The sequence below is a fragment of the Balaenoptera ricei genome, chromosome 4 (assembly GCF_028023285.1).
Source record: "Balaenoptera ricei isolate mBalRic1 chromosome 4, mBalRic1.hap2, whole genome shotgun sequence".
In the NCBI taxonomy this organism is placed as follows: domain Eukaryota; kingdom Metazoa; phylum Chordata; class Mammalia; order Artiodactyla; family Balaenopteridae; genus Balaenoptera; species Balaenoptera ricei.
In genome coordinates this window covers 16475079-16502933 of record NC_082642.1, presented here as the reverse complement: position 1 = coordinate 16502933, position 27855 = coordinate 16475079, and the positions used below count along the sequence as shown (strand labels likewise).

The following is a 27855-nucleotide window of genomic DNA, read 5'->3' as shown; positions in this document are numbered from 1 at the left end:
CCAATTTTTTTTTTTTTTAAAACATACCTTAATCCTATGTTCTTTTTTTTTTTTTAAAATTTTTATTTATTTATTTATTTATTTATTTATTTATTTATTTATGGCTGTGTTGGGTCTTCGTTTCTGTGCGAGGGCTTTCTCTAGTTGCGGCAAGCGGGGGCCACTCTTCATCGCGGTGCGCGGGCCTCTCATTATCGCGGCCTCTCTGGTTGCGGAGCACAGGCTCCAGACGCGCAGGCTCAGTAATTGTGGCTCACGGGCTTAGTTGCTCCGCGGCATGTGGGATCTTCCCAGACCAGGGCTCGAACCCGTGTCCCCTGCATTGGCAGGCAGATTCTCAACCACTGCGCCACCAGGGAAGCCCCTATTCCAATTTTTAACGTTGGCAGCTGCTTAAGACACCGTGTGGACACACGAAACGCCCTCGCAGGTTGCACATAAGCCCACAGGCTGCTGTGTTTGACTGCTGACAACTCTAAGGCCTCCTCTCATTTAATATACACAACCATCCTGTGAGGCAGCTTAAAAATCCTAGTAACGAAAATAGTTACTGGTTTTAGGAGGGAGTCACTTAGGGAGGCAGGGTGGCCTCTGGACCACAGGTGCATGTGGCCGCCTGTCCCGTGTTGAATCCCAGCCGAGTGGGGCCTGGAGTCAGTCACCTGTGAGCTTGCACACACCTCATCCAAACAGACTTCCTGCCACACCCCTGACGAAGCTCCCAGAGGTGGGCGCTTAAAGCCAGAATTCCAGCGTATTCATTTTAAATGAGAGATATAGTTGCCCCCCTTCAGAGGAGAGAAACTGGAGAGCAGAGCTACGGAGAACCAGAACCCGGACCTCCCCAGGTCTGTCAGCCTCCGAAGCCCACTCTTTTCCCATGCTCCCGCCTTTAGCTGAGGGGCTGAGAGTGACACTCCAGAAAAGAGGTCAAGGACAAGATTTTACTCAAGTAAAAATTGACATTGACTCAGGTTAGCGTGGGTTGACCATTTTCAAGGGTGACAGACCACCAGAAAGGGGCTGGTGTGCTCCACTCTGTGGTATCATTGGCGACACTTTTGCTCATATTTCATTTCCATAGTTGTTGGACTTGGGTGGCCATTGAATGGCAAAGCGGCCTGTTTTCTCTGATTAACTGGTTACATAAAGAGAGGTGAGTGTGTCCTGAATCGGGCTAGCTTAGTCGCCCCAGTGCCTTGTGGAGAATGTTGAGAACCCTCAAAGACATGGCGACCAGGCAAACCCCAGTGCTTAGAAAACCAACGGCAACAACAAACGCTCTTTTTAAATGGAATTGGAAAATCTACTTGCCAGAACTGATCACTGGACTACAAGGATGGCCTTGGTGTACCAAGGCTCTGGGGTCTGACATCCCTCATTTCCCACTGCATCCCCAATGCTCAGTGGTTTTGTGTCTTTGGTGAGTCACTCTAATGCTTTAGGGCTCGTTTTACTCATCTGTAAAATGGGACAGTATCAGGTCCCTTTCACAGCTGCTGTGAGATCTTGTGTGACGGCACCAATAATATGGTAGCTGGGATTAAAGGCTGGCACTGATACCCAGAGGAATTACCTGAGCCAACCATTGGGGCCCCAAGGTGGGCTTCCTCTTGGGTATTGATTCACACTTGGATTATTGTCTGTTGCTTGGTTTACTGGCACAAAACTAAGGTGCTAACAAGGTTGCAGCCAGTGGCTCCCCCACGAAGGATAGGATCAAGAGCATTCAAGCCATGGTGTTCTGCTTGGTGTGCTGCTGAGGATAGAGGCTGGGTGGGAGAGGACAGTCGTGATCAGAGCATTTTGAGCTCTTGGATCCTTCAGGTGGCTGGAGACGCTTGGTGAGACTGAAACTTGGAGCATTCTATCCTCCCTGTTGGCAGTGATTTTTTCAGGTTGGCTGAGGCTAGAAAGCCCATCCAGGAGGCAAGGGGAGGCAAGGCCAGGATGTCATATGATGCGAGCCTGTGGCATCTCCTGTTGGGTGACAGGATTGGCTTGAGTGCTATGGTGCTGGCCCCTTCTCCAGATAGGAGTGGTGTTCTCTATCTTGGGCAGGGTGTGATTGCAGAAAGGGGGAGCTCAGCTTTTTTGAACAAGCCCTGACTACAGGGTGAGCCACCAAAGAACAGGCTGAGGGGAGTCTGACGGGCTGGTTGGGAAGGGACTGTGTGATGCCTGTAGCTAGTGACCTGGGCTGAAGTCCAGTGGATCCCTGGACACCGAGAAGGGTTTGGCCCTAGGGAGTCCCTGGGCAGGTAGGGTGACCCAAGGTGGAATTCTGTGCATGAAAAGAATTCTGAGCCAACGCTGGTTGTGGACACGAAGGTCGGTCCCCAAATTCAGACCCAGCAAGGGGGTTAGGGGACCACATTTAGAGACAGGTTCTAGAGCAGAAAGAGGCAGGGCTGCTCTCTGGGGTTGCTTCCCCACAAGGCCATGGGGGGTAGAACAGATGGGGTTAGAGTGTGGTCCCAGGACTCACCAGGAGGCCCTGGACGATGATTACCTCCTCGCTCTGGACCTTAGTGTTCTCCTTTGTAAAACAGGCATGATAAAGCTCGCCAGCACAGAGCAGGCCCACAGCGACTGGTGCTCGCTGCTTTGACTAACTAGGTGAGCTGGGCCAGGTCCGGGGCTTCACCTACGGATAAAAACAAAAGTGGCCTCAATAAGAGGCTTCCCTTCTAATGGGTAGGAAGGAAGTTAATGGGCATGGTTTTCTCAATTTTTGATTTTTATGACTATGAAAGCAAGACTTAGAAAGAGCTAACTGCCTGTAACTCTGAAGTGTGTGTCTGTGGAGGACAAGAGCTCCTGGAAGTGCATTTTCCTATTACGAATGTGTTCTTTGGCTACACCATGGAACGAAACAGCTCAGAATCTTGGGGAGTTTACAGTAAAGAGCTGCAGGACGCCCAGGGGCTCTGCCATCTGAGTGAGCTGGGAAGTGCAGAACCGAGGCCAGGCAAACAGGCCAGCTGGCTCCGGATGACTGGGTCCCGGGTCAAATAATAACAGCACCACACTAACGAACACTTCTCTGATACTTAGTCTGTGCTGGGCTAGATTCTAAGCACTTTACAAATTTTAATTCATTTAAGCCTTGTAACAACTCTTTGAGCTAATACCTTTATTAGCATCTTCATTTTCCGATGAAGAAATTGAAGCCCAGAGAGCTTGAATAATTTGCTCAAGGTCACACAGCTAATAACTGGATCAAACTGAGGCACACTGGCTTAGTGGGTCCCTTGTGGAGATGTTTATAGACCAGGCAGGAAGAGAAGGAATAGGAGAGGCTGCTCCACCGGGCTGGGCGGCCACTTAGCAAAGGACTGGACCCTTTCCTTCAGCGGTGAGTTTGGAGGAAGCCCTGAGATGCTGTCCCTCCCCCCGGTTTCGCCTCCAGCCCTCAAAGCTCTTGGCTGAGCACAGCACTCCGCGAGGCGTTCTGAAAAGCTAGTTGAGTAAAGACAGTCCCAGCGGGGGCTGTGAATCAGGCATCCTTTGGTCGCTAACAGGAGAATGTCACTGAAAATGTCCCAACTGCTGTGAGGGTGGCCCGTGGGGTGGGCCAGGCCTTTGGAATCGGCTCCGGGCTGGTTTCCGGAATTGCCCCCCAGCCCCTGGCTCCTCCTTCCACATGCTGGCGGCCAGGAGGGCTGACAGAGCGGCTTTGTCTCCTGTCTTGGGAGTTCTTGTGGTAGTGAGTAGTACGCGAGTGACACAGGAAGAGGAGAGGGGACCCCGGACGGAGCAGCTTTTGATTTGAGGGTCATAATAATTATACGTTTGGGGGAATCCACCCAAGTTCTGTGCCCTGGGCCAAGTGTTTTACTCATTTTCTTTTTTTTTCAGCCCACGCAATAAACCTTGAGGCAATGTAATTGTTATTAAACCCATCTTATAGATGAGGAAACTGACTCTTGGAGAGGTGAAGAGTTAGCCCAAGGCCACACGGCTAGCCAGTGGCAGAGCTGCCCTGAAACCCAGGTCGGTCGTGACCACTCCCGTGCCTCCTGCTACCTGGACCGGCCCTGCCCGCCGATTCCAAGGAGCAGGTGTCCGAGCCCAGGGCTGACTCAGTGGGGGTTAGGGAGCGGGACCCCAGGATCTCAGGCCCAGTGGGCAGGGAAGCCTTCTCCACCTGCTTCGAGCCAGGGAAACTGTCGTTCCAGACGTCATTCCTAGATGGTTTAATTGATCTGCCAACAAGCATTTATTGGCGCATCAGCTCAGCAGAGGAGGCTGGCGTCCAGCCAAGGCTTCTGGTACTGCTGAAGGCCAGAGAGAGTTTTCTACCGGGGTGGCTGCAAGCACACCGTCGCCTTGCCAGAGCTGTCTGCACTGCACTCACGATCTTCCTGCCCAGCTCCCCCGTGTCTCCTGGGTGGCACCATCCTCTGGACTCTGCTCCCCCTCCCTCCTGAGCCAGGTCCAGGCCTGGTCTCCCCTTTGCCCCGCACCCTATCATTTTGCCCTGACTCCGGCTCACCACAGCCCTCAGCCCAGGGCTCTGTCCCCTGCACCCCCAATTCAAGGCTGAGTCCTCCTCCTACCCCACCCTCCAATCGCCGCTTTGCCCCAGTCACTCACTTTTCCACATGTGTATGCCTTCTTTCCCCAGGTGGGTGTGCAGTTCCCCAGGGCACAGATGGTCAGCCAGGAGGCATGTGTGGGGAAGCGGGCAGACTGGGGACTTTAAAATACTTTTGAAAGGTAAATGATGCATGTGGCAACAAATAGCAGCGCTACAAAAGCGTGCCTGGTGAAGTACCTCCACCCCGAAGCTCCCCAGCCTCTCTTCCTGCTGGTAACCCCCATTATCACTTTCTCCTACGTCCTTCCAGAATTTTATGACAGAGAAGTTTCAGGCAAATGTGATCATCCTGTGAACATTGCTCTGCATCTCGTTTTCCCCCTTAATAGATCTTGGTGATTGTTTCATATGATTAACGTAGAGCTGCCTCATTCCTTATTAACAGCTGCATGGGTTTCCATGGTATGGTTGTATCATAATTGGATTATCCAGACCCTTATTTTTGGACATGTAGGCAGTTTCCAGTCTTTGAGAATGAACTTTTGATCCTGATTTGAATTTTATTTCTGCCCCCCTGCTGGCTAATTGACATCCTCAAGCCTTTGTTTTGCCATCTGTGCAGTGGGAATAATTATACGTACCTTGCGGAGTTGGTGAGTATTAAGATTGATGGAGAAACGCAGCGTGGTCCAGCATGTGGCTCACGTGAGGTGCCGGGGTGGAGGGGAGCTGTTGATATCACACACTTAGGCTGCATTATTGATTGTGCTGTGCCCACTGCTGAGCTCGTCTTGGGCACCCGATGAATGCTTGTGAAAGATTTGGTTTCTGATTTAAAATACGGCACAATCACATTAATTTGCAATTAAGACGGCTTCAGACTCATTGTTGGACTATGGTCATTTGAGATATATAATTCAGTCTGTCCTTACATGGGGTGCATGTCAGCACAGTGAGACCCCTGGACCCCTTACTTGCACAGAGCAGGTTCATAAGAGGTGTGTTTTGCTGTTTTGTTATTGCTGCTGCTGCTACTGCTGAGGGTGGCAGTTCTTTGAGGCGGGACTGCATCCTAGCCTCCTCAGCCACCCTCATAGCAGAGTACATAGTAGGTGCTCAATAAGTGCATGTTTTCTCCATCGCAGCGGGACTGGAGTCATAGTTGCCTGGAACGAAGTGAGGCTGGCTCTGAGCTGTCACCCCCTGGAAGCCTGACCCCGGAGTGATCCACTTCCACCCCTCATTGTGCACCGTGCACAGCACGTCTGTCCCCACACCTGGGCCAAGCAGAGGCTGCATGATGGCCCAGCAATTCAATTCAGGATCTCAGCATTCAGAAACTGGCCCCTACCCTTTGTTTCCCACCAAAAAGGAACAGACTTTCAGCTGAAAAAACGTTTCACTCAGACGCTGTGGCCCTGCTTTGAGGGTTTTTTCCCACATTTAACACAGTCACGAGTAGGTTCAGTCCAGGAAGTCCTGCCTGCAGAAGGGAGCTTTGAAACGCAGGCGTGTTTGGGACAGGTGTCACCGTGGGCCACCGCAGAGCTGCTGCCATCTTCCTCAGAGGGTCACAGCCTGGTGTCATGGGAAGAACTGCGGCTCAGGGGTCTCCCAGCCCCGGGCTCAGTCCCGACTTGGCTGCTAGTTGGCTGTGACCCTGAGCGAGTCACTTCACCCCTGAGCCGGTTTCCTCATCTGTAATAGTAATAGAAATTTACTTTGCCACGAGCCATCAGGATCGTGGGTCATATATAGAAAGTGACTAGGCTGGTGCCTGGCACATAGAAGGTACTGAAAAAGGTAGGTTTAAAAATTGCCAGTTGTAACTATTACAGCTCCCGTAGGTTGTTAAAGTTACTTAGTGTTACTAGATGTGGGAATAATTATTATTATTAAATTTGGGTCCACATTGTGAACTCTGAGGGATTCCACACAAGGGAATACATTGGTTTGGGGAGGTTTTTGACTCTTTCCTCTTTAGGATACGTGAAGGAAATGCCACCTGAGGTTCAGAGGCCACTGTGAGTTTGTCACAAATGAGCTGGGAGCGTTCAGCCTTCCCTGTGAGCAGTTTTAAAGGCTTCCAGCTAAATGTCTGGCTCAAACACTCTGTAGCTCCTGGTGGTGACTTGCCTGGTGAGCGTGTGTTCAGCACGGATGTCCAAGCAAGTGGTGTCCTCGCCAGCTGTGCCCACATGTGTGTTCAGCAGGGATGGGCTGTGCGGTGGTGGGCCTGAGGAACAGCATCTGCCGCTGAACAGATGGTTGCTAGGCCCGGCTGCGGGCTGGCCGCCACTGGACCTTGGAGGAAAGGGAGTGAGGAAGAGACGGCCAGTCTCCATCTTTCTGGGACTAGCAGGGGTTGAAGGCAGGCCCCAGGCTTTAGGGCTGGAACGTGCCATTCAGCAGCCTGTGCAAGACCCACATTTTACAGGTGGGCGCTGAATGGACTAGAGAGCCGGGAGGACTTGCCCAAGGTCACCCGCTAATTAGCGGCAGAACCAGACTAAAACCCAGGCCTCCAATCCCCCCTTGACAGTGCACCTTGCCAGAAACAAGAGAGTAAGAATTCAGTGCAGTTTATGAGTCCATATTGAAAAGCCCGACATAGGTGAAGGAGGACGTAGGAGTTCAGGAGGAGAATGATGGGTGAGGGTGGAAGGGCCTTTGGAGCTTGGGTGGAATTTAGAATAGGTGCTCCCCACTCCCACATCCACACATAGGAAGACCTTCCATGGCCTCTCAGTGCCTCCCACGTGTCAGATACCCCCCTCCTGCTCAGACCACAGAACTAGGGGGGTTCAGCGCCGTCAGGACCAGACATAACTGGTCTCTCCATTTACTACCTGGATGACCTGGGCATAGGTTTCCTAACTTCTCCGTCCTGTACAGTGGGTGTGATGCTGGGACTTCCCCATAGACTTGCTGTCGGCTGCGCACCTCAGACTTTCATGTGCCACTCACGTCAGCTGGGGATCTTGTTAAAAGCAGGTTCTGACTTAGCAGGTCTGGGGAGGGCCCCAGACTGCGTTTCTGACCAGCCCCTGAGGATGCTAATGATGCAGCCTGTTGAGGCACCAGGCAGCCTGTTTAGCCGAAGGGTTTCCCGAAGCTGGTGTCGGCACTGCCACTGCATGGAAACACCCTTAAATACAGCACAGCCGGACCATTCGTTCTCACCCCTGCCGATGGGCGTCGGCGGGACTGGCGGGGGTGCCGCTGGGAGGGGGCATAGGGCAAGGCCTCCACGGCAGCTCGTCGCCCACTCCCCACCACCCCCCCGCCTCGCCCCACTCTGATCCTGCAGCCCAGCTGATCTGCCTGGGCCTGTGCCGACCTCTTTATTGGAAATGGCCTGCTTCCCGCCCCGCCCCGCCCCCCCCCCCCCCCCCCCCGCAGCAAGGCCCAGGGTGGCCTAGCCTGGCTCTGCCCTCCGCCCCTCCCACCTGGCTGATGGGAGGGCAAGTCCTGTCCCTCAGCGGCCCAGCGGTGCCTTCCACATCCCCTCCCTTTCCCATCCAGCCCCACTTCCCTCATGTTCTCAGCTTTCCCAACCACCCCTGGACTCAGTTTACGGGACCCAAGTTCTCACAGTTGCTGGCGAGGGGTACCCAAGTGAATCCATACAGTTATCCATGAATTTCCCGCGAGGGCGACTTCATTTGGGAAGGGATTACCGCAAATAGAAACAGCTCTGTGTTAGAAACAGTCATCGCGTGAGCACTTAACAAGAGGCCAGGCGCTGCTCAGCATGGCGCGTGCGCCATCTGATTTAACCTGCCACAGCCCCACGCAAACGCCAGTGAGCGTCCTGTGCATGTTATCTCGTTCCATCCACGGATGACAAGGCACTGCTCTCCCACTTCACTCGTGAGGAGGCTGAGGCTGAGGGGGGACGAGGAGCCCGCTCGTGGCAGGAGCTTGGCAGGCAACCATCCGGCAGCCTTGAACCCACGCCTCTCACCTCCGTGCCGCTCGGGGTCACGTGAGCCTGCCGTGGCTCTGTGGGTGGTCCCAGGCCTCGGCTTTCCTGTGCTCCGCAGAAGGGCTTCCCGACGCTGGTGCCGGCAGCTCCCACTGCCACAGCCTGTGAACACCCTTAAATACCGCACAGCCGGGTCCTCCGTCCTCACCCCTGCCCGTGGGAGTGGGTGCTGCTGGGAAGGCAACGCACGGAGCAAAACACATTTGCAGGAGGGTGTTTAAACCGCTGGGAGAGCAGACAGCCTGCTGGGCTATGCCTGCGGCCAGGGAGCCGGCTGATTCTCCCCGTCTCCTCACTTGGTTAAGGCCAGGGGGCGGTTAGCATGAGTTATGGCCTAACCCAGACACTAATAAGGCTGCTTGTCTGAGGCCTTCCATAATTCAAGTTAAGGCTGTGCCGTTTAATGGCCCTTCTTCATCAGATCTTCCAGGACTTGGTGCCTCCTTAATGATTTATTTGCTTGGGATGAAATTAAGCCGAGACAGCGTGAGCTTGGAAAACACTGCCGAGCCGGTTCTCCCCAGTTCTTCATCCTCCGCAGCAGCTGCTTTCTATAAATAGAGCTGCGAGCCCCGCTTCGTGACCTGCCTGCTGGGAACCCCAACGGGTACAGGCTGCCCCATCCTGGGGCCCTGGGGCCCCACTTGACGAGGCACCTGAGGTCCCCATCTCTCACACCTCCAAGGCCCATGACCTCACCAGGGAGCACTGAGGGCCAGAGCTGCCAGCAGAGACATGGCCGTCTGGCTTTGGAGTCACTTAAGTAGAAGCGTTGACCCATTTGGATCCATTTGAGTCAATCCATTTGGAGCCGCAGCGGCATTCCAGATCTTGTCCCATTTGTTGAGGTTTCTCCCTCAAAATGCATCCACGATGGTGTCCCAGGGTGAGGGCAGTTTTGCCCTAGTGTTTACTGAGGTGGACAGCTCGCTGCTTGTGGTCTGGGCCCTGCTGGGGGTGCCAGTGGGATCCCGGTCTTCTCCCTGAGGGGGGCTACCTCTGGGGTGAGGGGCCAGAGTCACAGCCCAGCGCCACTCACAAAGCTCACCCAGGGGCCAAGCATCGAGAAAAGGGGAGGGACGTTTAGTTGAGGCTCCCTTGGAAATCCAGACCCCAGGAGATCCAAGTTGCCTGAGGGAAGGGGTGAGCGTAAGGTTGCATGTGTAGTGGGTGGGTCCAGGAATGAGTTGCTCTCAGGCACCCCACTGCTGCCTCCGCTGCACGTCTGGCCCAGACCCCCTCCCGTCCACCTGTGCCCCACCTCTCCTATGTCATCTCTGTTCCCTCATAATTTGGGTAACCCTTGGGGTTAGCTCACCAGGGCCCTGACCCCTCCTTGGTCCCTGACTGCTTCCGCCTCGCTGTTAGCTGGCACATTGTTTTCCCAGGTCTTGGTTTAAAGTCCTGAGCGTCTCTGATGGGTCAGCGCTTCTCAGGTGCAGACAGAGTTTCCCACCTGCCCTCTGATTGGTGCCTCTGGGTCGGGTCCCACCTGCTGGTTCCCTTAGTTGTGGGGAATCCTGGAGCTGGTCACTTGGCACACTTGCCTGGACCTCAGCGACCCTCAGGGAGAGTGGGAGAAACACAGATTCTGGCTGTCTCTGAATCCATGGGCCCTGGATTCAGAGTGTGTGTGTGTGTGTGTGTGTGTGTGTGTGTGTGTGTATTATAAGCTTCCCAGTTGATGATGCCATCAACCCAGCACTGGCTGGAAGTCAGCTCCTTGAGATGCCTGGCTGGAAGGAGGCTGCTGGGGTGAGTAGGGGTGCAGAGTCATGTAGTGAGGGGTTGCTGGTGGCTAAGCAGAGATGTCCCAGGTTTACAGGTACTAGTTGTTGGGAGGTGCTTGGAAAAGGTGGGGGGGATAGGTCCTTGAAGGAGCACTGTACTAGGAGCCAGGAAACCTGGCTGGGCCCCTCCAGCTGGGCAACTGGCTGTGTGACCTTGGGCGAATCACCTCGCCTCTCTGTGCCTCTGTTTCTCCATCACAGGAAGGAAGGGATTAGACAAGATGGCCCGGAAGAGTCCATTATTCATTGGTATCTAATATCCAGAGGCTGTCTGCACGTCTGATTTTTTGGATGACAAACTTTATACAGCTGTGCTGTGCAATACAGTAGCCACTAGCCACGTGTGGCTATTTACATTTAAGTTTAATGAAAATAAAGTTAAAAATCCAGTTTTTCAGTTGCGGTAGCCACATTCGAGTACTCCGTAGCCGCGTGTGGCTGGTGGCTACCATACCGGACAGGGCAGATGTAGAACATTTCCATCCTCGCCCGAAACTCTAGTGGACAAGCTGCTTTAGAGCCACTGGGAGGACTGGGGAGCCTCACGGAGAGGGCGTTGGCCACCGTTTCCGTCATGGGGCTCTTTCCATCTGGGGCTGCAAGGAGGTTCAGCTCTCCCATGAGTTAGTCATTCTAGGGCCCAGCTCAAGGATGGTGGGTCAGGAAGAAGATTCAGCACAGACGCCTGCGCAAGGGGAGTTGGGCAGCACACTACCAGGAATCCTTGGAGAACGTTGAAGGTTCTGGGTGGGGAGAGCCAGGAGGGGGGCAACACAGGAGGTATGCCAGGAATGCGAGGAGGAGGGCCTGGGGGACTGCAGGGTTCAGGAGCCCTGGTGGGGGGGAGGGGCAGCTGCACCAGAGAAGCAGGAGCCCAGGTACACCCAGCCGCAGGGTGGGGAAGCAGCAGAACCCCCTCACTGGTCTGTGTCCTTGGGAGCATCCCTGAGCCCGCAGAGCCTCCACCTCGTGGGTGAAAGGGGAGGAATGAGAAAGAGGCTGTTACAGAGATGAAATAAAACCAGACCCTTGAGATCCCTTCGTAAATGGTGGCCCGGATCGCGGTAGAGACTGCTTCACAAGGCATGGTTGAGTGTTTGTTTTGACTTGTGATCGTAGCTGCCCTCAGTGGTGATTTTAAGGTTCTGGGGTGTCTGTCCTGTCTCTCCATCTGGTCAGTAGGCTCTTTGGAGAAGCGGTGGGTGTGTTCTTCCCATGTCCCTGCAGCCCTGGGCACGCAGGCGGCTTCCGTCCGTTCTGTCCCACTGCAGCTGAACAGAACGGCACTGGTGGCCGCCATGCGGGGGCCGCTGGCTCTTCCTCCTTCCTCCTGACCTGGTGGCCCTTCGCCGGCACGTACTCATGCCCCGGGAGTTGTCCAACACTTTCCTTGTCCCTGACACGTGTGTGTGTCTGCCTGGGTCTGGTTGTCATTTTCTGACCCCAGCCCCGCCATGTATAAACAAACCAAGGGCAGAGGTCAAAGGCCAGAGCGGGGCTTTGCTGGCATCTCGCAAGGGGTGCACTTGGCAGGAAGTAGCCTGGTGTCTAGTTTCATGATGAAATGGGCTTTCATCTGCATTCCTCGCTGGGAGGTGACTTGACTGGCTGACTGTGGATGATGGATTGCCTGCTGCACCCCAGCCCTGGATGGGTTCATGGCTCAGGTCTGGCTCTGGCTTTTCATGAAGTCCCTACCAGGACACGCAGAACATAGAAAGGGGAGTTGATCCCCACCAGAGCCACCTGTCCCACCATATGGTTGGTGGGCTTCCCCACAGAAGTGGCTGTGAAGATAAGTCAAAGTAACCGTTTGCTAAACACTTCCCTGCCCCAAACTAAGTGCTTTATATATATGCAATTCCATTAAATCCTTTTTGGTGAGTCATGTTAACATCCCCATTTCATGGATAAGGAAACTGAGGCTGTGAGAGGCCAAATGGTCACAGGGTCAGAACTGGAATGTGGACCCTAGTCTCTCTGATTCCCAGGTTCAAATGTCCTGAAAGTCTCCTTCTTGCCTCTGGTATCTTCCATCTGATCACACTGAGGTTTTTCAACACCTGAAATGCTCCCTGCTCTCATTGTTTAGCCTCAGCGTGATGATCTGAACTTCTCTAGGTGTGGGCTTAGGGCCAGGTTTTGCAGAGCTGTGTGACCTGGGCCAGCCACAGAACCCCTCTGAGCCCCAGGTGCCCTCACTAGACAGTGGGTGCACCTCACATATCCAAGAAACTGGAGTGGTGGGGTGCCAGGTACATGGAGGGGCCCAGGGGAACTGTGCTCCGTGGTTTCTGAGGAGACAGTCACTGCTGTCCCCATGCTACCCACCCTCACCACCCCCGGTAGGACCCTGGTGGTGCCTCTCTTGATCCCAGGACGTGTCCAGCAGAGGACATGGGAAAGGCATCAGCCCCGCGTGGGCCCCGTGTTCTCAGCCTTCTGAGAGCACAGCTGACTCTGCCCTGGGAAGTGAGGGCTCTTAGTTGCACCCCTTTCTCGGGGCAGACCCAAGGAGATGGACCTTGTATGTGGCCTCCCTCACCAGAGCCGGCTTCTCAGCACCTCTGTCACAAGAGTGGGCCCCCAGTGCTCAGGCCAGCATTCACATCTCACCAGGCAGATTTCACCTCTGCTTTTGCCTGTGTTGTGCCTCCTGCCTGGATGCCGTCTTCTCCATCTCCATCTGCCCAGAGCTTTCCTTTCTCAAGGCTCAGAGAGATGCCAACTTCGTTTGTAAAGCGCTCCCTAAAGACCTCAGTCCATACTGACAGCTCTGCTCTGTGCTGCTGGAGCGCACTTGGGTGGATGGAGGGTGTGCGGGGCTTTACAACTCAGAAAACTTGAAGGCACGACCACATTCTTAGTGACCAGCTCTCCAACGCCTCTCTCCGTGGCTCCTCTTCCTTAGACTCTGGCCCCCCAGCTTACCTCTCCTCCTCTGAACTCCGGAATCCTCTGGGGTCCCTGCAGAGTAGAGGGAAAGGCTCTGAAGTCAGGCAGAAAGCCCGGGTTTGAATCCTAGCTCCGCCATTCCGGGCTGCGGCCTCTCTGTGCTTCCCCTTTGGTGTCATCACCTGCAAAGGGCGGCTAACGATGGCCGTGCTGGAGGGTGGCAGAGAGAGGGCAGGGAACCTGTCAGCTTGGCAAGCTCAGCTCAGCGCTGGAGGGGGGCTGCCCTGGAAGGCGCTCACGTGGATTCCCTTCCTCTCCCAGATAGGAACAGCCTGAGATACAGCCCTGAGTAGACAGTGGGCACACAATAAAGACTTCTTGGCTCTTCCAATACTTTCTTTCGTGATGTTTCTCTGTTAAAAGCACCCTGAGGTGCTCGAGGCTGAGAGCAGAAGCGCGGTGCTCGCTCAGCCTCTGAGGGGGCCCCTGCCTGGCCCTTCCCTCCTCCTCCCCCCACACCCCTGCCCTGGCCTCCCTGTGCCCTCCCTCCATGCCGCCTGGGCGGCTGCACCGGCCTATAAATCAAACCTGTCCCTGGAGACCTCTGACCCAAACCAGATGGCTGTACAACGCCAGCACAGAGTAGGCTCAGCTTCCAACAATGCCTGACCCCCCCCCCCGCCGCTGCCTGACCTGGGGCCTTGGAGATTCTTTAGGCAGCTGCCCTGTCAATCACTACCAATTGGTGATCCAGGCCTGGCAGCAGCTGGGGGCCATGACCTCAGAGAGACGCTTAAGAGACTGTCTTGGAGACATTCCATTAAGCCATATATAAAGATCTCTTGAGGGTTTGTGGTGTCTACTTTCTGTGCCACAGGCAGTAGCCTGGCCCAATAGCCTGAGCTGGTATGCTCTGTGCCACTGTCTGCCTCCTCCTCCTGGAAGTCTTCCCTGGCTAGAGCCACTGCTGGAGCTTCTGTAGCAGAGCCTGTCTGACCCTCCAGACACTCATTCAGACACTGTTCATTCTGTCTACAGCCTTTCACTGTGCTTCCTTGCCTGGGCCCATGGGGACGCTTGGACATTGCCTTGCTACCAGGAGCCCCCCGAGACAGCTATAGATAATTACAGGACAGGGTGAGCAGGGCACCCAGAGCACCATAAGAACTCAGAAGGTGGATGCACTATAGCCTGGGAATCCAGGACAGCTTCTCTAGGTTGAGCTGTCTTGAAGGATGAGTTGGAGTTTGCCAACTAGAGGAGGGGGAGAGTGTGTTTCAGACAGAAGAACGGCATGCGGCAGGTACTGGCTCGGGGTGCAAAGCAGCTTGATAGATTCAGGGGCCTGCAAATTGGAGAGCATGCCAGAAGTACACCTGGAGGATGATTGAGGTTTAGAGGTATATCAGTATGAATTAGGTTTGATTGTGTGCAACCCCAAATCCCTAATAATAGGCTTAAACACGAGTAGAGGTTCATTTCTCTCTCACTTAAGACAAGTCTGGAAACAGGCAATCCAAGGATATTGTGGGGCTCCAGGAGGTGATCAGCACCTCAGGCTCCACCTGCCTGCTGCTCTAGCTTCCCGGCTTGTGATTTTCATTCTCTAAGTTACCTCATGGTCTCAAATGGCTGCCAGACCTCCAGCCTTGGCACCTACATTCCAGGAAGTAGGATGGGAAAAGAGCAGGAGGGCACACTGGCTCTCTTTAAAAGGATGTCTCAGAAATACCCTACTATGCTTCTGCTTATAGCTCAGTGGTTAAAACATCACATACCACTCTTAGCTGCAAGGAAGCTGAGAAATGTAGTTCTGACCAATAGGTGCTGACTAGAACATTGTTCTGCAAAGGATCCAGAGGCCCTGCCTTGCCTCTATGGGAAAGAACACTGCTCGATTAATGATGTCTGCCTTCACTGCGGGCATGGAGCCAACAAGATGCATCCCAGTGTTTGTCTTGCTGGTCTGCCGCCAGAAGCTCCTCTCCCCAGGGATTCCCAAGGTGTTTGGTGCAATTCCTGCAAACAGAGCCAGCCACATGGCCAGCCACTCTCCAAAGCCCCAGAGCTGAGCAGAATTCTGGGTGAAGGGTTTCTTGGTGCTTTGCAGTCTGATTTTGTGTCTGATCTACAGCGTCCTTAAGGCATCCATTGCGCTTCGGCAAGCCTAGAGTCTGCAGAATGGGCCGTGCCGTTAGAGCATGGACTTGGAGGACAAGAAAGGAATACAGTGTCACTAAGGTAACTGCAGCCTCATCCCCCAGTGAGAGCTTTTCCAGAAGGTAATAATAGAGAAAGGATTTGAGGAAAGTTCTGAGCCATTTTATTTCACAGCTGGAAGTGCATTGTCTCCTGGTTTAATTTCACACCTGCTGTGTGTCAGAGCCCCAGTTTCCTTAGCTGTGAAATGGGGTTAATACTACCTGTCTTCAGGGGTTGCTGGAAGGATCGCATGTAACAAAGGAAGGCAAAGCAGGGAAGAGACACAGAGGGTAGCAGTTAGGAGTACAGGCTCTGGCCTCAAACTGCCTGGGTTCCAATTCTGGCCTTGCTGCTGGTATATGTTACTTAACCTTGTGTAACCTTGTGTGTGATAACTTAACCTCTCAGTTCCTTTGTCTCCTTATCTGTGAAATGGCGATGATGATAATAATAGTACCTACCTTGAAGGGCTGTTGTAAGGCCCATACGTGTCATAATATACACATAAAGGGCTTACACATCCGGCACACGGTATGTGCGTGTAAGAGGTAACGGCTCTGAAGAGCAGTCTTTGTGACCAGGCAGGTGTGGGCTAGGATTCTGGGTAAATTACTCCTCTGGGTCTTAGCTTCCTCATTTGTAAAACAAGGCTAATAGGACCTGCCTTGCAGAGTGAGGATTAGTGACAGAATAGCTGTAAAGTGACACATAGGACACACTCAACGAGTCAGCACTATGGTGGCAATTATAATAATGAGACCGTGTCCCAGGCTCTGTTATCAGCATCTTTTCCTCCTAAGAACACTAGACAGCTAGGTTGCTAGTGACATTCCTCCTGGGGAAAGTGAGGCCTAGGGACTTGCCCAGGGTCACTCAGCTGGTGAAAAATGAAGCCGAGCTTTGACCTCCCGGGTCAGCTGACCCGCAGCCCGTGCTGTCTTACGTGGGAACATTGGTCCTGAAGAGGAGCAGGCCTTGGGTTTGAGGGGGGGAAGGGCTGGGCGTGGAGGTTGCCCAGAGCTTCAGGGACAGCTGCCCCAGAGGTGCCATGCGACACAGAGGACCAGGGCTTCTGAGCCCTTGTAGTCAAATTCGCCTGCAGGACCCTGACCCTTGCTCGGAGCACGAGCTCTCTGGGCCTGTCTCGAAGAAGGGCTGTCCTCGTGGGACTCCCGTGGCAGGCAGTGTGGACGGCGGTGGGGCAGCAGGCGTGCGGCTCGCTCCCTCAGAGTTGAGATCCGCAGGTAGACAGTGGGAGGCGAGGGAGGGGCTGGAGGAGCATGTGAAAGCCAGGTGTCCACAGAGGATTCCGCGTTAGCGGGGGGTAGGGGGGGGATTGTGGACGGGGGGCAGACAGGATGCCAGCAGATGGTGGAGGGAGGTAGGCCACGCAGGGAGGTGGGCCCAGGGGAGGGACCCAGCAGGAGGTGAAAAGTCCCGGGTGTGCTCTCGGGGCCCCCAGTTTTGGGGCCCCAACAGTGTCAGGCACCATGGCAGCTGCTTCACATCCATGTCCTTGTTTGATCCCCAAATTGTCCTGGGGAGCAGGTGTGACGTACCCATTTTCCAGGTAAGGAAGCAGAGGCTCCAGAGGCGAAGGGGCTTGCCTGGGCTGGCCGGGGGCAGCAGAGCTGGACCTGGGCCCAGAGCCGAGTGCCAAGCCCACCTGCCGAGGCTGGCGGGGGTGGGTGGGGGGGTGGCGGGGAGGGATGGTGAGTGTCCCCAGCCACCTCCTTGAGGAGTCCCTGCCTTGTCTGTGGCGGGGACCCGGGTGCTGGGATACTTCTGCGCTTACAACCTTAAAGGATAGACTTTTCTTTAGGAAGCCAAAGTTTGGTCGTGCTCAGTGAGCAGGAAAATGGAAGTGACCCCGGGGCAGAGATTTAAGGCCCTGTTGGCCCCTTGGGCAGTACCGTGTTTAATAGCTGGGACGGAGGCGGCGGTGTCGGCGATAAATCCGCTCTGTGCCGTGGGGTGGGGGGCCGCCCTCCCCTCTGAGTTCCATCTGGACCTCAAACTCCTTCCCAAGCCTGGCTTGGAAGTGGGCCGGCGGCCGGCCATCCCCCTGCCCTGGACAGCTGAGCTGTTAGCACCAGCTCCAAGGGGAGGCGTCCCCCGTGCTACATGGGGACACACAAAGAGGGCACAAAGTTACAGGGACCGCACTGACACACACTATAAAAAATAATGCTGGAAGGCTGTGCTCCAAGCAGGTTATCTAGGTGGCGGGAGAAGAGGTGAATTTCCTGCTTCTTTGTGCTTAATGTCCTTTCCAAATCAACACTTACAAAAGGATAGAACTGTGGAAAGTCTAACGCTTTCTAACCATCCCCATTTCCTATATGATTCCTGGGGTGCCCACCCCCCATCCCCTCCACCCCACAGTGGCAGGCAGTCCCAGGCCTGGTGCTTCCTGCAGGGCAGGATCCATCCGCTGTGCTCTCCCCGGAGCTGCAGGTGGCCACGCAGCTGGGCACAGGTACAACCTTGAGGGCTCCCCTCAACCATTGGGAGCACAGGGGTCAGCGGATAAGTGTCCCCGGCTCCCCAGCCTCCAGTGGGGCAGCTCTGAGGCGCATTCTACACAGCTGCTCAGAGGGGCCGAGCACGAGCCCCCGGCTGTGTCCACTCATTAACACTCCCTCTCTAGTCTTCCTCCCTTTCCTGTTTCACTCTCCCCTCTCCCTCACTTTTATTTCCTGAGATTGCCTCCCCCCAAAACTACCGACACCCAAAGCCTCGTCTCAGGGGAACCCCAACTAAGACAGGCCCACTCTGACCACTTTCTTGTAGAGCATCTCAGATGTGTTCTAGGCATACACAAGTGCATCTGTATCCGTATCCAAATACTGATTTCCAGATTCCTGTCTTGTTCTCTTTATGCTTATTCCATCTACTCAATAAATTTACTGAATAAACTAAAAAAAAAAAAAAAAAAAAAAAAAAAAATCCACAAATGGGACCATTCTGCAACGTGCTTCCTTCGTGACTGGATGAGACACTCAGGGGGATTTCAGGTGCCGGTCGGTGCACCTAGGAGCCCTTCCTGGCAACCTCGATCCTGTTTATGGGGGCATCCACATCCCCCAAGAGTGGGACCAACCCCAGCTAGAGGTTACTGGTCCTCAAGGAAAGGGAGTGTGGGACAAATCCTCCTCTTCATCCAGCCGGTCAGTATGCACTGTCCAAACACTGGCTGAGCCTTCTCTACCTCCCCCAGCAGGCCAGACCTGGGCAGCTGCAAAGATGGGCTGATATGGTCCAGTCCGTATGTCCAGCAAGAGTAGGACAGTCTAGTAGGAGCCCCAGGTTCCCACAGTCCTCAGACAGGGACAGAGGGCACACAGGGGACACAGATATCCAATCAAGGAGGGCTCTGCAGAGGAAGGGACTTCTGCCAGGTTGGGCAGAGCCTGAAGGAGCAGGGCAGGCCACGGGGGCTGCTAGAGCGAAGGTGTGGAAGTGTGACAGACGGGGTCGGGGGAGGGAGGGAGAGTAGGACGGTGAGCACATGGGGTGTTTCTAACAACTGACCCTGTCATTTTCCTCGACTGCAATGACTTCTTTACGCAGACTTTCACAAGCAGGTCTGTGTGTGCCAGTGGCCTCAGGGTCAGGAACCAGATGAGATGATGAATGCACTTGGACAGAAGCCCTTACCTTATTCCGTAGGGAATTTGCCAAAAGCCAGTTATCTTTGAAAAACCAATTTTCAGGGATTTCACAGAAATCTTTTCAGAATTTGTGGATGTTGACAGCTCTGCCACTAATCAGCTGGCTGACCTGGGGAAAGTCACTTTAGAGCCTGCTTGGAACTGCGCTTTTTGTTTCTTCAAAGCAGCAAGTGAGATATAGGTATATCTACTGTGGGAGGGACGGGGGCATTTATGAACACCAGTCTTGGGTGATGCTGGCCACCCACCCCTTTTTTCTGCTCCTGCTGCCCTTCTAGACTGTTTATAAATTGAGGGGAATCCTAAGCAGAACACTTTCTCTCTCTCTCTCCCTCCCCCTCCACTGCCTCCCAGATTGGGAATATACATACGGTCAGCCCAGAATTTAGACCCCAGTTCTACTACCATGGGACCCTGGGCAAGTAATTTTTTAAAAATTCATTCTGCACATATTAATTGAGCACCTCCTACTATCCCATGCACTGGGGTTACAGAACTGCAGGGACAAAACAGACAAAAATCCCTGTCCTTATGAAGCGTATATTTTAGTAGGTGGAGATAGACAATCAGCCAATAAGTGAATAGTAAACTGTTAGCTGGTGATATGTGCTATGGAGAAAAATAAAGCAGGGATGGGGCTAGAGTGTGTTGGGGGAAGTTGGAGTTTGTGATTTTTAAATAAGGTGGCTGAGGAAGGCCTTGTTGAGAAAGTGACATTTGAGCAAAGAACTTGAAAGAGGAGTGGGAATGAGCCATGTGGATGTATCTGGGAAGAGCTCTCCAGGCAGAACTAACAGCAGGTGCAAAGGCCCTGAGTCACATGGTCACATGTGCTGGAACTGAAAGGTGAAGGGAAGAGGCACAGGGGGTGAGGCCAGAGAGGAACCAGGTGGTGGGGGGAGGCAGACCAAGTATGACCTTCAGTTTTCTCTCTGAACGAGATGGGGAGTCACTACAGAATTTGGGGAAGAGGAGTGACCTGATTTGCCTTAGGTTTCAGCCATCACTTTAATTGCAGTCTTGGGAATAAATTTTTTGGGGGGGTGAGGGTAAAAGCAGGGAGGCCAGTTAGGAGGCTGTTTCAATACAAATGAGAGACGCTAGTGGCTTGGATCAGGATGGTAATGGTGGTGATGAAAGGTAGCTGATGCTGGATGTATTCTGAAAGTGAGACCAACACTTTCTCTTTTCGAGAGAAAAAGAAAAGTCAAAGAGTCAAGAATGATCCCCAGGTTTGGGGCCCAGGCAACTAGAAGGATGAAGGTGCCTTTATCCAAGATGGGCAAGACTACAGGTTGGGGGTGGTCATCAGGAGCTGGACTTGGGACATGTAAGGGTTGAGATGCCCATCGGGCATCCAAGAAGAGGTGCAGTTGGATATGGAGTGCAGGGGAGAGGTCCAGCATATAGATGGCTTTTGTAACCATGACACAGTGCGAAATCCCTGGAGTAATGGATGTATCTACTAAAGAGAAGAGGTATCAGGACCAAGCCCTGGGGCACCGTAATGCTTGGAAACCAAGCCTCAATTTCTCCTTCTGTAAAACAGGGATGAAAACCATAATTACCTTCTAGGGGCTGTTGTGGAGATTATGTGAGATGGTGCATGTAAAGTCTCTAATAATAAATGGCATAGAGTAAGAGTACCATAAACAAGCGTTGTTATTAATGATAGAAATTATTGTCTCAGCAAGCATAATGCCTCTTACAGGTGCTTTTCAACTTTTAAATCCACTTTCTATGGTTTTTGACCCTCCAAAGTGTCCTGAGCAAAAAGACAGGACATACTTAGCCCCATCTGGCAAGTGAGAAGCCTGCGGTTCAGAGAGTTTTAAGGGAGGTGCTCTGCTCTCCCCTGCATGTTAGTGACAGAGCCCGGGCTCGAGTGCAGACCCCAGACTCCTGCTTCTCTGATCTTTCTGCCACAGCCTGTTAATGCTGACAAACGACTTAATTAAGCAGAGCAGGTGCTGCTTGCCCTCCAGAATGTGGACGCCAGCTCTGCTTGGGACAAGCTCCCATGGCAGTGCCCACCGCAGGTAGTGCCAGGGGCCCAGGTTCATGCTGAAAGGCCAGGGGACACAGGCTGAAACCTACAGCGATAGTGACAGGGCAGGACAACCTCCTTTTGTTGGAAAACTTCCTTTTGAAAAGCAGCTGCAGAGGTAGGGCTCATTCACATCCTAGCTAATTCAGCAAAACTGGCATTCACTAGAGCCGGCCCACCCAGCTGCTGCTTGTCTCAGTGGTCAGTGTGTCGTCCGACCCAGCAGGAAGCAAACTTTGCAAGAAGCCATGAACCCAGAGTTAGCAGTATGGGGACGAGGAGCCTGGGGTGGCTTTGAGTCAAGCTGAGCGGGGTTCACGTCTCAGCTTCCTTTGTCCCCAGCCGGGGGCCCTGGTGCAGGGTATTTCACCTCTTCAAGCTTCAGCTTCTTCTTCTGCAAGGTGGGGCGGGGGGCTTGATTCTTAGCATCATTCACGAACTGGAAGTAAAGTATGTGGTGCAAAACAGGACTGGATAACTAATAGATGATATCATTATGGGCAAACAAAAGGAAGACTTCCAGGGTGAAATCAACCTGTGCCCAACCAAGCCCTGCTCCCTCACTAACCACATCTTCCGTTCTCGACCATCACGGAGGGGTGATTAGGACATAGTGCCCTGAAGGCCTTCATCACCGTTACAGTTAGCACCTCTGCGGGCCCCTGTGCACCAGGAGTGAGGCTTGAGGCTGGGACGCAGCAAGACTCTGCTGGAGCAGCCCAGGCAGCTGCCGGCTTTGCCATGCCTTGCCCATGAGTTGGTCCTCTGGAGGAATGGCTGGCAAGAGGGCTCAGTTCCCTGCTGTGGGGTTCGCAGCATCTCCAATGGCTTCCCAAGCTTGCTGACTGCTTGGGGTGATCGTCCAGCCCTCAGCTCCCCGGAACAGGAAGAGCAGGGAGGAAAACAGGCTGGGTGAGCAGCCCGGCACCGACCCAAGGCAGGGAGAGAGAGGAGGCATTGCCCCCTCCACCCGGAGGGAGCCCCTCCCTGTGCCAGCATACACTGGCTATCTTATCAACTCCTTCACCCCTGCTCCACTGCAGGGAGGGGCTGCTCTCCCTTATTAAGAGGCTCAGAGAGGTAAAGCAACTTGCCCGGGCTGTTTCCAGGACAGTCTGATGCTCGGGCTTGGGCTCCTCCTCCTCCGTCTCCCTCCCTCGGCCCTGCTCAGCAGGGGCTGTGGGCCGCACTGTGGCTCTGAGCAGAGGGGTGGTGTGGGGTGCTGAGCCTGACCTGCCTGGAGATGAAAGGTGCCAGGACCCCCACTCAGAGGCGGGAGAGGAGGTCAGGGGTCTGGGCAGCCCCGCGGATGCGGGAACATTTGCAGAGGTCACGCAGGGAGATGAAGCGGTTCCTTTTCATAATAAGAGTCTGTAGGGAGAAATCAAGGCTTCTTGGAACTTAAAGCTAAAAATGCCAGCTGGACATAATGACAACAACAACAATGATAAAATATGTAGTCATGCCATATATTGTGGTCAGCACTTTTCATAGTGTAAATCTTCCCAGCAATCTGCTGCGCGGATGTTACTTCCTTTTCTACTTTGTAAATGAGGTAATTGGGCTCAGAGAGGTCACTTAACTCGCCCAAGGTCACCCAGCCAATAAGTGGCGGAGCCAGGATCCAAACCAGAGTCTCTCTCATTCCCCAAACATGCTTATTCTGCTACACTAACTGAGGTGTAATTTAATTCATCAGAAGGTTCCACCTTAGGTGACAAAGAGGAGGCCCAGAGAGGTTAACCCGCGCTCGAGGCCCCAGTGGATTAGTCACAGCTGGGGAAGCTTCCGGATCTCCAGAGCCACCTTGCCGCCCTGCAGTGCTGGAGGAGAGCTGTGTGCCAGCTGCCAGGCCCAGCTGCGCCCTCCCCTCCCCTCCCCCCTCCTCCGACACACATTGATCACACACATACACATTTTCATGAAGCAGCTCAACCTCTGCAAGAGGGCCCAGACAGGAAGCCAAGGGTCCTTCTTACCAGCTGGGTATGAAGAGCCATGTGCCTACTTCCTCAACCATCCAGAGCCTGAGCCACGCCTTGCTGAACTCGGGCCAAACAGCCCCTTCCCCTAATACCACATAACCCTCCTGTGTGACCTTGGGCAGTCTTGGCCATGTTCTGGGCCTCAGTTTCCTCTTCTGGGAAGTGGGGGGTAGCGGCACCTCCCCCCTGGGATGTCGGGGGGCTTTAGTGTGGTGGTGTCTATAAAAAAAGGCAGCCAAGTGTCCGGCATGCCGTGGACGTTGAACAAATGCCACCCGGCCTGGCCTGGTTCCCTTTAGTTACTGGTAGCTGGGCACGCTCGCGCTGTTTCTAGAGCAGTGTCTGCAGCAGCCGGGCTGCCCGGGGCCCGGTGGAGTCCAGTGGGCACCCTCTGCAGCTGGCACAGCTCGTGCCCATCTTCCTCCTCCTCCTGTGGTCCCACCGGCAGCCCCTGTTGTCCCGCCCGGGCGTCCCCACGCTGACTGGGCGCTGCCCACCCCTCTCTCCACCGCGGCGCTGCACACAGTAGGTGCTTGGGAACTTGGTGAATCACGGAATTTGTGCTCTGGCCCCGGGCAGGTCTGTGCTGGCTCCCACAGCGCATCCCGAGGAGCGACTCTGCCGGCCTTCACCAGGCCAACGTGGCCGACGGGGCAGCCGCCCAGCTGCTCCCTGGTCCTGCCTCATCTTGTGAGGGTCCCTCTGCCCACAGTGCCGGAGCAGATGCGGCATTATTAGAGATCTTGAGTTCAAACCGGTGGGCAGCCAGGAGACCCTTGCAGGCAAGTCTGGGCTGAGTCTGTGCCTGGATTCGGGGAGCCTCCTCGGAGGCGGTGGAGCTGCACAGCTGCTCCCTGCACACACTCTGTGCCCTGAGCCCAGGGAAGGGCGAGCAGAGCAGGGCAGGCTTCTCGGAGGAGGCAATTTTTGAGTCGGCCTGAGGAGAACACGGGTTGGATCTTGCGCTTGCTCCTGGCCTTTTGTTTAGCCCATCCCAAAAGTCCTGCAACAAACAAGTGGAAACCACTCGCCTGGTAGGGCTGAGACTGGAGGAGGCCCCGTCACTCTCGGCCGACCCTCCAGGCCCCGTGGCCTGAGCTCTGCGCCTGCCCCAGCGCTGAAACCTCCCTCTGGCCGTGGGCCCCGGCTGGCCACCCACTGCCCTGGAGCAGCTGCAGTCACTCTCTAGAGGGGCGTTGTGAACGCCCCAGTTCCCTCGCCCCTCAGGTGGGGTCACCCTGAGTGAGGCTGTGCCCCCGGCGCTCATGGCAGTAGCTGCAGTAAGGGCACTCCCCTCCTGGTGTCACCTCCACCCTCCTGCCCGTGACTCTCTTGTCCCCGACCCGACACTTTTTCTCTGCAGCTGCACTTTCCTTCTCAGAGAACAGGGGGGATCTAGCAGCGTCCTCACAGGGCACCAGGGAAGCATTTTACGAGAAAGTGTGTCAGATAAAGTCTTGACTATCTAACTATATATTCTTGCTGCCCGACAGGGCGTGACCAGCCTGTCCCCACTTGAAGAGCGGCCCCGGCCCCTGTCTTGGGCCTGCCTGGACGTGGCAGTGGGGACGGGAGGCCCGGGCAGGCGGGGACCGCTGCCCGGCGTGATGCTAGGTTTGCGGGCGATTCTGCAGCCCCTGCAGTGCCCCGGGAGGGACCTGCCCCAGGGCAGACTGCAGAGGGCACGTTCAGGAAGGGAGTTCCGGGCTACTCCGAGGCGGAAAATTTGAGACTGTAAGCTCCTCAACAGCTGTGTGCTCTGTATTGTTTGGGCCGCTGCCTGGAGCACCATGGCTACAGGATGAATACAAATGCATAATGGAAGGGGCTGTCCTGGGGCTCGGAACAGACTTTTTCATTCCTCGCTCCCCCAGCTGCTCCCTTCCCCGGCTCCCCTGAGACTGTGCTGGGACTTGATGTTGTCAAAACTCATATAAATCCTAATGTCATCTGGCTCTGTTGACTGCAAGGCCCCAGACATCAGGAGGAAGGAGGGAATTTTCACTTTTCTCTGTGAGGGGAGTGACTGGGGAGGGCCCATGCCTACCCAGACTTCCTGGGAAGCAGCTGGGACCTGGCATGCTGGAATGGCACGGAACCCTCGGTGCCCTGTCCCCCTGGAACATTTTAGGTAATCTGCCCCACTGCTTTCGGCTTAGAAGGCTGGGCGGGGCCGGGGGTGGGGGTGCGTAACCCAGGGCTGGCACTGTGGACAGAGGAACTCTCACAGGATGGGGAAGGACCAGGGAGCAGATGTGGCATTATTAGAGATCTTGAGTTCAAACTGGTGGGCAACCAGGAGACCCTTGCAAGCAAGTCTGGGCTGAGTCTGTGCCTGGATTCAGGAATCTGTAAGAAGAGCATCGACGGGGTAGAAATAACACCCAAGGCAGAAGAACTGGAGGCATCTTCTGCCTCAGTCAGAAGCTTCTTATATGCTTTCCTCTGGAAGAGGAAAACCTAGGATGTGATGACCACCCGGGGCCAGAGGTGGAAGCAGCTAAGTAGGTTAATAAGACAGCAAGTGAGTTTAGTGGCCAAAGGAGGTAGATGGTATGATGCATAGTCAGGGCCTCTCCAACCCAAGTTATAGTGGGACCTCGCCTCCTTTCATATGGACCTCATACTTCTTTTGATGTGGCCTCTGTTAGTCTTAGCTAACTGAGCAGGCAGCTCTCATTGTCCAGCCTCAGGGAGCTTGTGACTCTCTTTCGCGGAATATTATGTCACAGAATAATATTGTCACAGAATATTATTGTCACAGAATAATATGTCCTGCCAGCCAGATTTACTTCCAAGGCCTAAAAGCAGGACTTTATAGGAATCCCCGATGGGTTCCATCCTATGGCACTATGCCAGATAGTTTCATAGACTATGGAGGGCATTTGGGTTTCTAATTCCCTGCTCGGTATTATCTATCATTTCCAGCTTGTGCTGCTTACACAGGTGGTAACATCATCATAACAAACATGTTAAAAATGCACAACATCCTACATTAAATATAATGAAGGTGTAACTGTCAGCTGAGTTGCACTTGACTTCTTGACACAATGCTTTTTTTTTGGTAAATATTTAATTAACATGTATTAATTTTAATTTTGCAACCTTCTTTCAGTAGCTTTTGAATCAATACATTCACCCTAGTGCTCAAACATTTTTTAAGGCCCTTGAAAAATTTGTGGTCCAGAGCCTTGTGCCTGACGTGCCCCATGGTTGAAACAGGCCCATTGTCTTCTCCCCTCTTTCCTGGTCAGCTGCATCAGTGTCCTGGCTGACCTTCCTGTCTCTGGGTCCCCTGTCCTCAACCTGGTGTCTTTGGTGCATGGCTTCCAGCTTATCACCCTGAAATACCATTTCTTTTTGTTCCATTCTCTCTTGAAAGTCTGTGTTGGTGGCCAGAACGAGGCCAGACCACTCAGCCTGCAGGGGGGACTCTCCGTCACTAGCTCCCAGCCCCTGTGTGACCCAGTGACCCTCTGCCCTAACGCAGGCCATCCTTGAAGTCAGGCCAGGGCCTTCGTTGACTCCTGGGCCCACGATGCCGATTCCTCCATCTCCTCCACTGCTGCTCTCACCCACCCTGAGAAGGGGAAGAGCTTCAATGATACCATCCTGGGCCCACGACCAAGGCTTTGAAACAAGAGAGACTGTGTTTCCGAGGCTGACCACCATCTCTCGGAAGACTCACATTTCCCAAAGTCTTGATCCTTTCTTGGGAGCATCTCTTAAGGTCTCTTCACTTGGACTTTCTGCTTGTCTCCCATGAAGGACGTGGACTGGCCTCTCTCTGTTAGGCGAGGAGGGATGGGTCGGGGATCTGCAGGCAGCTCTATTAGGGAGGGAGGACCAGATGGGGAGCTGGGGTGTGGCTAGTGCCACAGAACACAAGGCCAGGGGGCCTCTGATTGGGTGGCAGAGTGGTAATATTCAATAGTTAAATTAATTTTACTTTTTTTTTGGCTGCATTGGGTCTTCGTTGCTGCGCATGGGCTTTCTCTAGTTGCGGCGAGCAGGGGCTATTCTTCGTGGTGGTGCACGGGCTTCTCATTGCGGTGGCTTCTCTTGTTGTAGAGCACAGGCTCTAGGCACGTGGGCTTCAGTAGTTGCAGCACACAGGCTCAGTCGTTGCAGCACGTGGGCTCTAGGGTGCACGGGCTTCTGTAGTTGTGGTGCACAGGCTCAGTAGTTGTGGCTCACAGGCTTAGTTGCTCCATGGCATGTGGGATCTTCCCGGACCAGGGCTCGAACCCGTGTCTCCTGCATTGGCAGGCGGATTCTTAACCACTGCGCCACCAGGGAAGTCCTAAATTAATTTTAAAATAAAAATAATATTGATAATAAATTATTGTTAGTAATAGTGACCTTTCAGTGAGTACATTTGAGACCCTGTTCTGAGCACTTTACATACATAACCTTCTTAAGTTCTCACGATACTCACATGAAACAAAAACAGGCTCAGAACAGAAGCCACAGGCGTCCAAGGCCACACAGGCTGGGAGGACAGCCCAGGTCTGTCTGGCTCTCAAATCCATGCCCTTCCTTCTCCACCAGACCACTTTCTTACAAGCAGCAGCTTTTTGCCGATTCTTGGAGAAATGCAGCATTCCATTGATCCATCCGTCTAGGCCTTCACCAGGACCACATGGTTTTAATTACTGTAGCGCTATGATTAAAAATCTTTTAATAGCCCGTAGGACTGCTCCTGCCTCATTATTCTTTATTTTAGTGTTT

The 27855-nt window shown here is 54.0% G+C and overlaps 1 protein-coding gene across 2 annotated transcripts in view; it reads left to right on the top strand.

Annotated features, from left to right (window-relative positions):
* Positions 1 to 27855, top strand: part of SPSB4 (splA/ryanodine receptor domain and SOCS box containing 4) — an 85961-nt gene that overhangs the window by 24715 nt on the left and 33391 nt on the right. The gene's annotated exons all lie outside the window — the stretch shown is intronic.